At 31.9% G+C, this 16,212-nt stretch overlaps 1 long non-coding RNA gene across 1 annotated transcript in view; it reads left to right on the forward strand.

Moving 5' to 3' along the window:
* The first annotated feature begins 3,950 nt into the window (after window positions 1–3,950).
* LOC138694957 (uncharacterized) overlaps window positions 3,951–16,212 on the forward strand; it is a 223,060-nt gene continuing 210,798 nt past the window's right edge. The window contains exon 1 of the long non-coding RNA XR_011331030.1: window positions 3,951–4,001. This is a non-coding gene — a long non-coding RNA (uncharacterized lncRNA). The remainder of the gene's footprint in view (window positions 4,002–16,212) is intronic.

The following is a 16,212-nucleotide window of genomic DNA, read 5'->3' on the forward strand; positions in this document are numbered from 1 at the left end:
TGCTAATAATTGTAACATAAAATATAATATAGACAGAAAAACTTTAGCTCGCCCCTGAAAGAGTAGAACTCGTGCTCAGGGGCGGATTCCTGAATTGAAATTAATAATTATATAATACAATTTGTCTTATGTCTACTGTGCAATTATAGCATATAAATTTAAATTTACAATTTTTCAATTTTTATAAAATCCATACATAACTTTTTAAATTTAATACTAGAAATATTAGAATTGACAAGATTAGGATATTTAAATATAAATTTGTTATATATTCTTGGGCCTAAATTACTACTATGATTAAATACTGTAACAGTGTTGCATTTTGGTTCAAACAATCTTAAAGAATTCATACCTTTTGTTTCATAACTATGAGAATACAATTCAAAATTATTTCGATTTTTATGAATGAATTTTATTAATACAATATAATAAATTTGTCCTACAGTACGTTAAGTACATTAAAGTCTAGAAACAAATTTTGAGATGGAAAATCAATAGGTTTATGAAGACATATTTTAATTATTTTCTTCTGTAATAAATAAAGTAGATTAAAATTGGATTTAAATGAGCTACCCCATCCTATAATTCCATACATAATTACCGATTGAAATAAAGTTAAATATATTGTACATAATAAACTTATTGACAAGTAATTCCTCAATAAAACAAAATAATATACTATTTTACGTAATTTATTACAAAGGTAATTAATGTGTTGGTTCCATTTTAAATGATCATCGAAAATTTTGCCTAAATACTTAACTTCAGAGGACTCTTTAATAATTCGGACATTTACACTGTATAAGACAACAATCAGATTTATGTAATTTAATACTTAATATAGATGTAGAAGGTTTGTTACATTTTTCAGATAATGAGAATGGAATAATTATGGTCTTATTTTCGTTGATAGGAAGATAATTTATATCAAACCATTTTTTTATTAATTTGAGTCCATTATTTGAATTATTATATGCATCATACCAGGTTTTTCCACCAAAAAGTAAAACTGAATTGACACGTTCAATTAGTTTATTATTTACCATGATTTTACTTGGAATTGGATCTTGTCCTGAAAATACTATGATTTTTGTCTTCTCTGCTGAGATTTCCATATTGAAATCTGAAGCGATTATTTGTAGATTATAAACGGATTTTTGTAGATCATCTTCTGTTTCAGTGATAAGAACCTGATCGTCGGAAAATAGTAATGTATGGAGAAGAATGTTTCGATTAATTTGAATTCCGGCATAATTAATTTGCCTTCAAATGTACAAAATATGGTTCTTTTCAAACTGAAAATTCTTTACGGTACTATAAAATATGCTTTGCGATCGTCATTTGTTTACAGCATAGACAGTCAACTGAAAATGGAGGCTTCGTTCAAATATTTTGGTGAAGCTAACATTAGTGAAATAGAATTTCAGTATGTCAATTAATATTTTATTGTATTAGAGTACTTTATTTCTTCTAATCTTTATATAATTACTTTCTTCTAATCGTGTAATAGTCAATTAAATCCCATCGAGTTTTGATTTTCTCCAGATAAATCAAAACCTCTAATGAGATTACTGTTGATAATTTGAATGGTAAATGAAATTAAAATTCTTAAAATAAAATCAGTTTTTCATTTTTAATAGTGCATATTTTGTTATTTTTAGTGCATATATCTTGAGTTTTAAGGGGATATGTGCAGACATATTTTTCAAAATTTTAGTGCATATGATTCCGCCCACTGATCATTACATTTTGTCTCTGAACGTGTATGTTGTCAACAGTAATCTCACTAGAGGTTTTGATTTATCTAGAGAAAATCAAAACTCGAGTGGGATTTAATTGACTATTACACGATTAGAAGAAAGTATATAAAGATTAGAAGTAACGAAGTACTCCAATACAATAAAATATTAATTGGCTTATGAAAATAGAACTGTCTTGAAATGTATTATTGTACCATCTCAACATTACGCTAGATGGCAGTAGTGTTTCATGATTATGTTTTCTTGTTATCAGTTGTGCCAACTATGGAATCTTCATTGAACTCTGTGGACGGTTACTAGTAACGAGTTAAATACTAGTATCTAACTCGTTGGTTACTAGTCAAGAAGGCTTTGTTGATTCAGTTTCATTTTTATTAAAACATTTGCATTCCACTTCAATCATCCGGATCCCAGTAATCAACGTCACTTGACAGATGGTTTTCAATAAATCTCAGTATTAAACAATCTCTGATACGTGACTATCCATAATAATATATAGCATAAGCTATAAAAGAACATAACCTAAATAATATAAACAAGTGTTAGAAAAGTTTTAATTAGGGATGATGAAATAAACAAGAAACGTTTTAATTAACGATGATGAAATAAAAAATAAATATGAATAATTTTAAAAGAAACAATTATTGAAAGTACAATTTTCAAATTTGAATGTTTTAGTGGTTGGTGGTTCAGTTGATGTTATATTGGACGTGTGCGTAAAAGAAGTGGAACTCGTTGATGTATGCCATACATGGTGTATCCCTCAACTTATTCAGGATTTCCGAATGGTGCTCTTCAGGTATGACCAGTGATCTTTATTAATTCTTGTTCTTAAATGCCAATGAGAGTCACATTTGAAAGTGCTGTGCATCGACTGGAGTGGTTTGTAATTTTCTGTTTTTGACGTCCAGACCAGTGCAGTTTGAAATGTTGGCAAACATAGAAACAAATGCTAGGGTAGTGATAAAAATAAACAAATGCTAGGGACGCGATAAAATTAAACAAATGCTAGGGACGCGATAAAATTGTGCGATAAGCAGCCATGATTGGTTGAAAGACGTCCTTTCGTACCGTTTTATTGATCAAAAGTAGTGTGACGTAGCAAAAGTGTAATAGTCATATCAAAAAAGCTGAATGTGAAGATAAACTGTAAAATTACAAGTTTTTTTTTTTAAATTTAGTGTTGTATAAACAAATACGTGCTTACTATGAGGAGGGAGGGGGGGCTACAATATTCATGGAATGATAGAATAAGTACCATAACACAATATTTTGACACTGATTGCAAAAATGGGATATGTGGACCCAATTTCATGTCTCCTTGCCTGCAGGATAGAGTGTCCCTGGGGCCCGGCGTTCATCTGTGACTGTACCAGGTATATTGATGATCAGCGCAGCGCTGGAACAGGAAGCTATCGGAAGGAGTAATATCATACTGCCGTATTGCTAATTGCATATACGACGCAGAAGATGAGGGTGCCCCTGTAATATAGAGTGCCCGCCAGCCTTCACGAGAATATAGGCAGACTTAATAAGTAAATTAATTGACTCTTAGTACGATATTTATTGTAGTCGCTAAGGGAAGAAGTGGGGGAGGGTGCAGACTCTTGCTCCCGGGGACGATACAGCGGGTTAGCTTCTGCGGGCAAGAGCGAATCATAGCGCAGGGGCAGCTTCTCTCATTGGTTATGTAACGATGCTCTGGACACACACACACAGAGGCTGATTTACAGCAACTGCCCCGCGTTTTCTGCAGTGACGTAAAGACTACATTGGAGGAAATCAATATACGTATAGTTATAATACAGTAGTAATTAGCTTAATTAAAAAAAATCCAGCATGTATCAAAATGTTCAATAAAGTTCAATTTTGCTAATGAAATTCGCAGAAAACTCTAAAAATTTATGAAAATTGTAAAAACTGCTCCATTTTTCGCGAATGAGTACGGTACATTTTGTTTTTGTAACTATCATACTTAGGCAGGGCTGATCATATTGGGAAGTTTAAATGCAGAAAACAAAGAACGGACGTGGCAAAATTTTCGGTTTGTTAACCGCACAGTAGTAGACTGGAACAGCTTATCTGCGGCAATCTTTCAGGGTGGTCCTGTCAAAATACATTTAAGGAAAAGTTGAGAAGATTAGACTAAAATTTAATTCTAGGTGCAGTGTAATTATTTAAGTTGTGTAAAGGTAAAGGTATCCCCGTAATATGCCATGAAGGCACTTGGGGGGCATGGAGGTAGAGCCCCATACTTTCCATGACCTCGGCACTAGAATGAGGTAGTGTGGTCGGCACCACGCTCTGACCGCCTTTTACCCCCGGGAAAGACCCGGTACTCAATTTTATAGGAGGCTGAGTGAACCTCGGGGCCGTTCTGAAAGTTTGGCAACGAGAAAAAATCCTGTCACCACCTGGGATCGAACCCCGGACCTTCCAGTGCCGTAGCCAGCTACTACTCTACCAACTGAGCTACCCGGCCGCTTTAAGTTGTGTCATGTAATTAAGTTGATATGAAATTAACTAAGGTGATATGTAATTACTTAAGTTGATAATAGTTGGGTTTAATAGAAGTACTTGTAAGTTAGGTTTACTTTTGCTTATAGCAGACGTTATTATAGCATAGTTTTATTGGGGGCATGGAAGGGTAATAAAATTGTCAACGAAGAAGGAGAGCGCCTTTGTCCGGTTTGCAGAGAAAAGGACTCCTATAAACATATTTTATTACAGTGTGTCGAATTGGAACATGTACGGAGAAAATATCTACCACCCTCGATGCTAAGTCAGAATAGGAGTTCGCTTGCATGCCTTGACCTTAAGGGGAATAGAGAATACGAACAAAAGATTGGCTTGTTCCTCTTGAAGGCGAGACAGATTAGAACTTCAGCTGTTAAAGTTTGTGACACGAACTGAGGAAGGGATAATAGTATCTACCCAACTATACTCTTTTATGTCTGTTTTAGGTTAGGATATATTATATAATATGGTTTATGTGCCATTTTCATTTTAATATGTGTGTTCTTTTGGAGAGTAGTGGATATAATCATAGGTGGGGGAGAACCTACAAAGGAGGACTTGTTTTAGGTACAAAGCACGTACGGTCAGAAGACCCGTGCATTGGATTTTAGAGAAAACTATGATAATATAAAAATCTGTATGTATAATATTACTCAATAAATCCATATATCTATCTGTTTATAGTCCTAGGTTTATTGCATTTATTTATTTATAGTTAGAATTAAATTTACGTTTATTTTATTTGCTATTGCTGTAATTACTGTAAATTTTAGTAATATAATTATTGTAACATTATTGTATATTATATATCACTGCCACCAGGTGTATACAACAATTGTAGTGTTAATATATATATATATATGTATGTATATATATATATATATATATATATATATATATATATACGCATACATACGTATTACTAAGCTGGGCATATGTAGAATTTCGAAGGCCGTCAAAAGTTGCATTGTCATAGCATACTTAAATGTGAACAAATAAAAGCAAGTATACAATATCTGTAAACTGTATTTAATTCACCGCCTGCTCGAACGCATCCAAGCATCCGATGGCTGCTTATACGGCCTGCTCATTCAATGGTCAAACATGTAACATTAAAAAAAAAATTGTCGCTAGATGGCACCTCCTACTGGCCAACGAAATTGCTTGCGGATATAGGTCCTATGCTTTATGTTTGTAGTATATGATTAAAATATTACCACAGTCTAGTATATACAGTCACGAAGCTCAATACGTAGTAAATATGCATCCACAGACAGTTGCTAACAACTAGGATAGCTACGATCGCCTCATTACAGACAATGAAAAATAGTACCGGCACAGTCTATTGTTCCTAGCACCCTCACAACTCAAGCTTCGTGACTGTATATACTAGACTGTGATATTACTTTGTTTCACGACTCTAATAGCTTCTTCTTCCTCTTCGTTAATCCATTACATTCTTTGTTCTTGAAAGAACAGGATAACCGAAAAACTTCCTCTGCATGGAACTGTATGGTGAATATTAGAGAAAAAAAACTTATTTAGATTTCTCAAATCTCTCCTCAAGATTTATTACCAGTATCATTTTGGTGCAGAAGTTACTATCCACCATATGTAATTTCATTTTAAGTATTTAAAACTGCATATTAACACAATATAAGTATGCTGAGGAGAGTACCTTGAGATTATACCAATATTCTATGAGAGCATGTCATTCCAAAAAATGTTATACAGATCTGAAAACTTAGACAATGGCAAACCGAATAGAAACCTATTGAAATGAAATATTGAAAGCTCTTACGAAATATTCACTATATGACCATAAAAATGACAGGGGAGTTGGAAAAATCTCTATGATTGTGTATACCGTCTATACAGGAATTAGGCTAATAGAATTAGAATAAATAAATAAATAAATAAATAAATAACACAATTTGCTGTAAGATTTAATTGTGTCTAATGAACGGAATGAAATAAGCTATGAATAACAGTCAATCCTCCAATAACAATGCATTAAAACAGATTGAATTGTTTTAGCCACCGGCGTAGCTCAGTCGGCTGAGGCCCTTGCTAGGAGTTGCGTTCGAGCGTGGGTTCGATTCCTGTTTGAAGCATAGCAATCATGCTGAATACCTGTACCGTTTTGGAAGCCAGAATTAAGATGAGCTTCTGAAGTTTTGTAATTATTTTAAGTTATTGTTTGTGTATAAAATTATAGATAAATGATCAGTGATTCATATCTATGTACCTGTGATTATAAACAAATATTATTTAATGTGTCACTTGTGGGTTTAATTAATGGGTAAAATTTTAACATAGTCTTTATAAATTAGAGTTACGATACAATATGTATTGTTCCGATAAAGTTTTCGTACGTCGATTATTTTACTGCTAGAAAAAGTGTGACGGATGTCTTCCTTCTAACTTTACGGGGTGCTCGTCGAGTGGCTGTAGTATAGTGAGGATCACGTAAGTTCAGTTCCCAAACAGCAAATATTTCCGTCTTGTCAGTGTTGCCAACTGTTACCAGATATCGCCACATGTAGTAAAATCACGATCCTATGTACTGAATGACTCTGTACTCTAAATGGCACACATTTTCTTCCTTGGAGGAGTCACTGCCACGCTATTTCCTCTCTTTGACATTGTAATAAAAATCTAAACACTAAAGAAATTCATTAAAATGTGAAATGGTATTTTTATCAATTACCCACGTGCATTATCACATCCCAGTATATTATATCCATTTGTACTTATCTGACTGTTCTTGAATTATAACCACAACGCAACACACAAAGTAATTATTATGTATTAATATTAATACTGATATTAATTAATTATTAATAAGTTCGAATTTCACTATCTTCCAGTAACCGACTCAGAAATCTAGTAGTATTTAGTTTTCAAGAACGCCAGTACCGAAGACGCTTACTACGGTTACGACCGTAATACCAACATAACAGTTACAAAAACACTACCAGTTGTAGTATTTGTCAGGACCGAAATTCGAAACGAAGTTTGCAAAAGAAAATTCAAAATTCAAACTAGAAAATCACCATAATCCACTAGCATATGTAGTAATGGGGGAAAAATTGTTAGGTTTCACCCTTAGGGTATTAAGTAAGCTGATCTGCCCTATACACACAGTTCACGAGAACTTAGAATACCCCTTCGATGTCAACGAGAGCGAGACCAAACTATCGAGAGGGAGAAGAAGCGCACTTTTTGAACACTCTCCAGTACTTTGTTTCTGGATAAACTAAGTTGGTTCTCTAGAAATATTAGGCCTATTATTATCAGTAGTAACAGTCACCTCGAATTCAAACACTGGAAATAGCACTTCTTTAACTAAAATGACTTACTCTCAGTATGGTAGTAATGCCCGGATATGAGAAATGCACCATTTAAACATGACAATCAATTTGGAGGCGCAGTGAACTAAAGCTCATGATGATAATGACGAAATGAAAAAAGTAAAATTGTTCAGGAATGAAAGAAAAAACTGATCAACCTAAACCAAAACACAATATACTCGTATTATTATGAGAGAGAAAAATATATTTAAGATAATATTATCATATGATTTTTTTGGCTTTCTATTTTGGAGCTGCGTCCTTTTCGAAATACAAGGACAATTTTTTCATAAATAAGAAAGAATTTGAAAACAAAAATGGTAAAAACAATAATACGAGATGCAATATAAAAAACATATTATTCATTGACAAATATTAAATGACTATGAGTTTTTCTGTCCGTACTAAGTGGTGTGTTTCATTATGCACTTTATTCTTCGTAATACAAAATCGCGGAGAAAATATTATAACAATTACATACAGGGTTACTTCTAGTTCATTTGCGAATTGGTTTAAGAGAACATTACTTGCATTCGGTTGTCTGAGGATATGGAGTACACAAAATTACACTAAAAACGTTTAATCTCTGTCAAGATATTTTTAATAATAATAATAATAATAATAATAATAATAATAATAAAAATAATAATAAAAATAAAAATAAAAATAATAATAATGATAAAAATAATAGGCCTAATAATAATAATAATAATAATAATAATGTTTTATTTTCCCTAGCAGAGTTAAATCCATCAGGCCTTCTCTTCCACTCAACCAAGATCATAGCACATACGGGAAAATAGATACCGGTAGCCTATACAACTACTAACATAAAAAATAATAAAATAGATTGAATACATATGAATATAATCACAAACAGGAAAATAGAGTATATTCTGGTATACAAGTATTAACTTAAAAAAAAAGAGAATGATTACATATGAATATAATCACTCAACTAAAGGAATAGTGCAATTAGTAGTCTATAATCAGTATTGGTTACATTGAAACAATGACAATTACCTAGATATTAGTGTTAATGGAAAATACAAAATATTATTTACTTATTTATTTATTCACTTATTTATTTATTTACTTATTTACTCATTTACTTATTACTTATTTACTTATTTACTTTTTACTTTTTTACTTAGTTACTTACTTAGTTACTTAATTATTTATTTATTTATTTACTTATTTACATATTTATTTATTTACTTTTTTACTTATTTATTTATTTATTTAAGCTGGTAGAGATAAGGCCATCAGGCCTTCTCTTCCCCTCTACCAAGGGATTACAATTACAATATTAAGAATACAATTACAATTATAATTACACTATGACTATATGAATATGAATATGACTATATTAAAAAATAATAATAACATACAAAATTATACCTCCGAAAAACGAATTCTATATAACCTAATTTTAAACGACTGAGGACTAAGATATCCAGCGGCAGCGAATTCCAGGAGCGGGCCGTGGCTATTGAGAAAGAACCTGCTTACAGAGATGTCTGATGACGTGGTATTGATAGCAACAGGTTCAAGATCGTGTAACTGCAGTTATGTACCGGATGATTTCAGTTGTCTCTGTACAGCTTCGATTTTGTCCCCTACTCTGCTCTCTGAGGATACTCTACCTGTAAATTCTTGTGGGTATGACTTGGTCTGCATCACTATCATGAAGCCTCTCTTTCGATAAAGAGACCCTGCGGAGTCCGCCATATTTTATTCCACGCTTTCATTTCAACATGTTCCTGTCTGACCTCATTTAGATGCTTGTCGAATGGTATATTATTATTATTATTATTATTATTATTATTATTATTATTATTATTATTATTATTATTATTATTGTCACTACTACCACCACCACCACTACTGCTATTGCTACTGCTACTAAAGACAAAAGTGGACTACAGGCACCGTGAATAAGATTCACAAGATCGGCTGAGATTAGTACTAGAGAGGATACATTTAAAATACACGATAGAACAAGATTAAGTGTTCACAGAATAAATTAAAAAAGAATTCAGGCATAAATGTTTGAACTATTTAGGCCTACAGCTTAAGGCAACAAAAGATTTCAAACTGATATCTTCGACATAACCCAAGAGAACGAAAGAACAGAGGCAATTGCGTAAAATATGAAATAAAAGACTGGGCGCGACGGACTAACAAGTGAAAGGTCAAGAAGGTGAGGATAATAATAAATAATAATAATAATAATAATAATAATAATAATAATAATAATAATAATAGTCGGCCTAGGTAGCGTAGTCGGTATAGCGCTGGCCTTCTATAGTCGAGGTTGCGGGTTCGATCCCGGCCTAGGTCGATGGCATTTAAGTGTGTTTAAATGCGACAGGCTCATGTCAGTAGATTTACTGGCATGTAAAAAAACTCTTGCTGGACAAAATTCCGGCACACCGGCGACGCTGATTAACCTCTGCAGTTGCGAGCGTCGTTAAATAAACCATAATTTAAATTTTTAATGACAATAATAGCAACATTAGAAGACATTAAGGGATATTCTTGTTGAACGATAATTTCATTCTAATTGTCATTCTATCTATACCAACGTATCTTTCAATAGGCATATAGGCCTAGATTAATTTGTATTTCTTTCTGTTTAATTACAAATCTTTGAGGTTGCCTCATTGTTCTGTTTTGTTATTCATTTCTCAACAGCGTAAAGTTTCCTATTTAATGTAGCTCTGGTAACGCGATTAACTGAACGGAGTATTTTAGTTTTAATTTTGACCAAAACACACAATTAACAATAGCTAAATTACAGTAAGTACATAAAGGTGGTGCTTATGAATCTGATAATCGATACAAGAAAATTCGTTCTTCAACTCGGTCACAAAAAATCATAACACGGTTCCGAACAGTCTTGTATATAATACGTTTCGTAACTACAAAAAATGATGGTATAGTTCATACCCTATAAGCGTTATGTCTGTTAAGAATTTTGTTGTGAATAAAACATCGATGGTAGTTATGTTAGTTTCACATTAAGCCCTCGAAATATAATGTAACTTATGTAGAACAGTTTACTTTAGAAATATAGTTCCTACTCTGGTATAGGATTGTGTTTTGCAACGGCTTTAGCTTTAAGTATAAACTAATAAATGTATGAATGAATGAATGAATTAATTAATTAATCAAATCAAACAATAAATAAATCATAAAAGATGGAAATATTGAAACAAAGGGAGTAGGTCTATAAATAAATGAATAATAAATTGAAACAAGAAATAAATAAATTAAGTGTCGAATTAATTAATTAATTAATTAATCAAATCAAACAATAAATAAATCATAAAAGATGGAAAGAATGAAACAAAGGGAGTAGGTCTATAAATAAATGAATAATAAATTGAAACAAGAAATAAATAAATTAAGTGTCGAATTAATTAATTAAATAATTAATTAATCAATCAAATCAAACAATAAATAAATCATAAAAGATGGAAAGAATGAAACAAAGGGAATAGTTCTATAAATAAATGAATAATAAATTGAAACAAGAAATAAATAAATTAAGTGTCGAATTAATTAATTAAATAATTAATTAATCAATCAAATCAAACAATAAATAAATCATAAAAGATGGAAAGAATGAAACAAAGGGAGTAGGTCTATAAATAAATGAATAATAAATTGAAACAAGAAATAAATAAATTAAGTGTCGAATTAATTAATTAATTAATCAATCAAATCAAACAATAAATAAATCATAAAAGATGGAAAGAATGAAACAATGGGAGTAGGTCTATAAATAAATGAATAATAAATTGAGACAAGAAATAAATAAATTAAGTGTCCAATGAATGAATGAATGAATTAATTAATTAATCAAATCAGAGAATAAATAAATCATAAAAGATGGAAAGAATAAAACAAAGGGAGTAGGTCTATAAATAAATGAATAATAAATTGAGACAAGTAATAAATAAATTAAGTGTCCAATGAATGAATGAATTAATTAATTAATTAATCAAATCAAACAATAAATAAATCATAAAAGATGGAAAGAATAAAACAAAGGGAGTAGGTCTATAAATAAATGAATAATAAATTGAGACAAGAAATAAATAAATTAAGTGTCCAATGAATGAATGAATTAATTAATTAATTAATCAAATCAAAGAATAAATAAATCATAAAAGATGGAAAGAATAAAACAAAGGGAGTAGGTCTATAAATAAATGAATAATAAATTGAGACAAAAAATAAATTAATTAAGTGTCCAATGAATGAATGAATTAATTAATTAATCAAATCAAACAATAAATAAATCATAAAAGATGGAAAGAATGAAACAAAGGGAGTAGGTCTATAAATAAGCCAATAATAAATTGAGACAAGAAATAAATAAGTTAAGTGTCGAATGAATGAATGAATGAATGAATGAATGAATGAATGAATGAATGAATGAATGAATGAATGAATGAATGAAGTCAAAGGAGACAAAAAATCTCAATTCGTTTGTCTAGAGAATTACATGTTTCAATAACTAAGCATGGCTTCCGCTGAGGTGCATGCCAAGGCTGGTCAGTATGAATGGGACAACCGAATGTTTATCAGGACCCCTGTTTTGAAACCACAGCACAACACGTCGCGTTATATGCCGCTTACGTATTTAAAGTAGGAGCTATCTCCTGGTTCGGTGAAGTTAGTTTAGTCTTTGATCGAGAGAGTGCGCAAGCCACGCTGCTGACGGCCATTAAGGAAGTCGCTTAATAAAGTTAGGTTATGTAAGGTTAGCTACCGCTTCCTCAGGAGTAACAGGTGAGCCTCTGTCACAAGGGATCGGAGAGACGGAACTCAGGGTTCGATCACTGTTGACACCAACGTCAACATATCCTATTTGTATAAATTATCTGACTGCGCTCAAAGACTGATTTAATCTAGTATACCGACAGTATGGTGATTCTGCAAACATAACTGATCACGAGATTTCCCTGAAATATACATTTGTGCGAGATCGTGCGTATTTGCTTGGTTTTCGCACAAAACCAATCCGCGAAAAGTCTAAAATTCCACACTCACTATTCCCAACCTAACACACATAACAATTTCCCTCTTTTTACCGCTTAAGTGACATATTGATTTTACTGCTTTAGCCTTTTAACATATTATTTTTAGAGACGTTCAATATAGTAATGATTATAAATTGGAAACTTACCACTGCAATTTCACCTAAATTGCACTGTTAATTATTGTTTTTAAATATTTGCAATAATTAAGTTAACTCTACAACTCCACTAAAGTTACTGCATTCGTGATGCATTTAACATTAAGCAAGCCGTTTGTTTTAAGTTCGCATTTATAGACTGGGGGGGGGGGGAGACAGCGTATATCACGGCCTGCTGGAGTATAGTAAACACAGAACACATTTTAAAGTAACAATGTTGAAGATAGATATTTTTGTTTTGCAAATTTGCGGTCATTGAACAGAAACCAAGATGGAGATTTCATTGCAACTAATTAGAAATTCCTCTTTCAGGTATGTAATAAACGATCTTCGCACAAAATAATGTACGATACACGAGCGGTATGTTTTCTTTCAATTCTCGGAAATTAAAAAAGCTCAACTACGTTTCGCTTTTTCAAACTTTTCCTCGAACATGAAAACTTCAACATACCGCTCTTGTAACGCATATTATATTAGACCATCTCTGAGGGCTGAAGTGAGGCTTTGCGCTGTGTTTGTATAGCGAATTCTGAACTCTTGTTCTTATTCAGCATCTACTTGTCTGAGAAAGATGCATATGAAATATTATAACATTTATAAAAATAAGGATATTATTTAAAACCAAAAATATAATTAGATTTCAAATAAAATTATCGTCATTTTTGCATAGAATAAAAAGGAAAACGAAATGGTAGAGAAAATGTTTTTCCTAAGAGAATAATGAATTACAATATTCATTCATTCGTTCTTTCGTTTGTTCATTCGTTTTCTGCCCAAGGGTAGGTATTTCACTGCAAACCCAGCAATCTCCAATCTTCCCTATTTTCCTCCTTCCTTTTAGTCTCTGCATACGATCTATATCTTGATTTGTCTATCATCTGATACCTTCTTCTGCTCCAAACTTTTTCCCCGTTCATCATCCCTTCCACTGCATCTTTCAGTGGGCAGTTTCTTCTTAACCAGTGATCAAGTCAATTTTTTTTCTTCCTGATCAGATTCAGCATTATTATTTTTTTACCCACTCACGGTTGCTCCGTCTTCTATAGCTAAGTTATGTGGACGATAGCTCTTCTACATAATATTTCCTTCATCTGTCTGTGTGTTATTTCATTACCGATTTCCTCTTCTATTAACCACATGGATTTTCTGTTATTATTTATGAAGTTCAAACATTTCGCTTCTCGGTAAATTAAATCATATACCCCTTTCCTCTCTAGATCCTCTATTTCTTCGTATTTCTGTTTCATCCAGCCTTCCTTGCGTATCAGTTTCTCTTCTTAGTTCGTTGCTCAATTTTCTTTAGTTCTAGACCATTGTACTCAGCCGCTGATGTAACCCCCCAAACCACGAATGAAACAGAATCTGTCCACAGACACCTCAAATCAAATTTTTATTTGCTCCACCCATTATTTACGCAATTATTTTCATTATTATGGAAATGTACGAAAATCAACCTGCTGAGGTACATCAGGAAAAATGCGACATATACGATCCCACTATATCATATTATAAGGGAAAATATCATCTAACGTCGATCGAAGTTATTGGATTACCGATTGGGGCTAGAGGAACAATCACAAAAAGATTCGCGCATTTTTGTAAGCAGTTTGGTTACTGAAGTATCTATGTCTGCAGTAAAGGGATCTATAAAAATCCTAAGAAACCATCTCTACAGTTATATAGATTGATCTCTTTGCTATGGCGATCTGCTGGGGTCTTGCAACTAGTGCTAAATAGACGACTGTGATCACCCAATACCAAATAGATACAAGGAAATTTTATGTTTCTTCTGGAATTAATGATGTTTTGTTTAGTCTTTTCCAATTATTTCTAATTGTGCTATTTTTTATTCTTTTTCTTCTCAATTGTTTTCTTTTCTTTTCCATTATAACAACAATTTTATGGTAAGCCTTGTCTTCTAGGCAGCCTTCAGTTGGAGGAAACTGAATAAAATTTATTTCTTAAATTTGTTAAAATATGTGATACTCCAATATTTACACAAATTTAAAATGGGTATGTTTTGCTCATGCACAACCGGCCCTATGTCTTGAACAAGTCTCAAGGGAATGTTGTGCAATTCTTAACACCGACGGTTCAGTCATGCTCGTAACTAAATTGGCTCTTTCAACACATAAATTCTGGTGCTTTTAGTATGCCAAAGGATTATATATTTAGAGCTTTCGGAGAACACCTACCTACCTAAACTACCAATATACCTCAGTTATCTACTCTACCTTTCAACCTATTTATTTCTTTGTCTACATATCAGGAAATAATTTTAATGTGTGAAACGCTCGATTTGGATAAGTGATGATATTTAAAACAGACGTCATTTCACGTATAAAATTTTGACCAATGAAACGTATGTTTTTTGAAGAACATTACCTGCTACCAGTTTAATTTATGTTCCAATAACTTACATTTTAAACTGAATTGAAATTTAGAGATTTTGTAGCATGAATTAATTGATTAATTAGAAATATGATTATTTAAACAACAGCCATTCTCTATTTTTTCTCAATTTTCTAGGCTCAATTTTTTTATAATGAGACACTTGTAAGGTCTATTATTGTATCTGTCTATTTGACGATAAGTAAAACTGTACAATCGTAAATTCTTCACTTTGATTATTAAAAGAATGTAATTCATATTGTTTCATTGGAGGAAGTACAGTAAATTACGAACAGTAGCAAAGGCGATATCTAAATTGGTGGTAAGCGAAGGTGTACAAATAATTGGAACAGGCAGCGCTAACCAAGTGCCTGTACTGTGATTCTGGTCAGAAATTACAGATCTGAATATAACTTCTTCTGCGTCCAACATATTAAAATGTAACAGGAAATCTGGAAATAAAACATACCGGTATACTTTCTTGTTTCGTGGTTTATTTATGACTTCTGTAAATTAGATTAATCTAAAGAAATAATTAGACAGGTTCTAACTTATATAGGTTGAAGCACAATAATTCTACTTGATCCACCTGTATTTCCCCGTCATTTTGGCAGTACATTCATAAAGGTGTATCAATTGTAGGCTTTATCCATATATTCTTCTAAAGAAAATTAAGAGAGGAAAAAGCACAGAATTAATTGAAGAAACATTAATCAACCACTCAATTAAATAAAAAGAAACAAAACCAAAGAAAAAATGAAAGAAATAAACTAAACACGGATAAAAGAAGAACAGAAGAAAGAAATAAAAGTGGAAGAAGAGAAGAAAATAATAGTTCATGAATATATTAAAAGATTAAAAGAACAACAACAAAATAGGAGAAATACATAAATAAATAAATTACTGAATAAAACATAGAACGAAAGAAAGAAAAGAAAGGGAATTGAGGAAAATAACAAAATAAAGAATGCATGAAATAGAA

The sequence above is a fragment of the Periplaneta americana genome, chromosome 2 (genome assembly GCF_040183065.1).
Source record: "Periplaneta americana isolate PAMFEO1 chromosome 2, P.americana_PAMFEO1_priV1, whole genome shotgun sequence".
Taxonomy (NCBI): Eukaryota; Metazoa; Arthropoda; class Insecta; order Blattodea; family Blattidae; genus Periplaneta; species Periplaneta americana.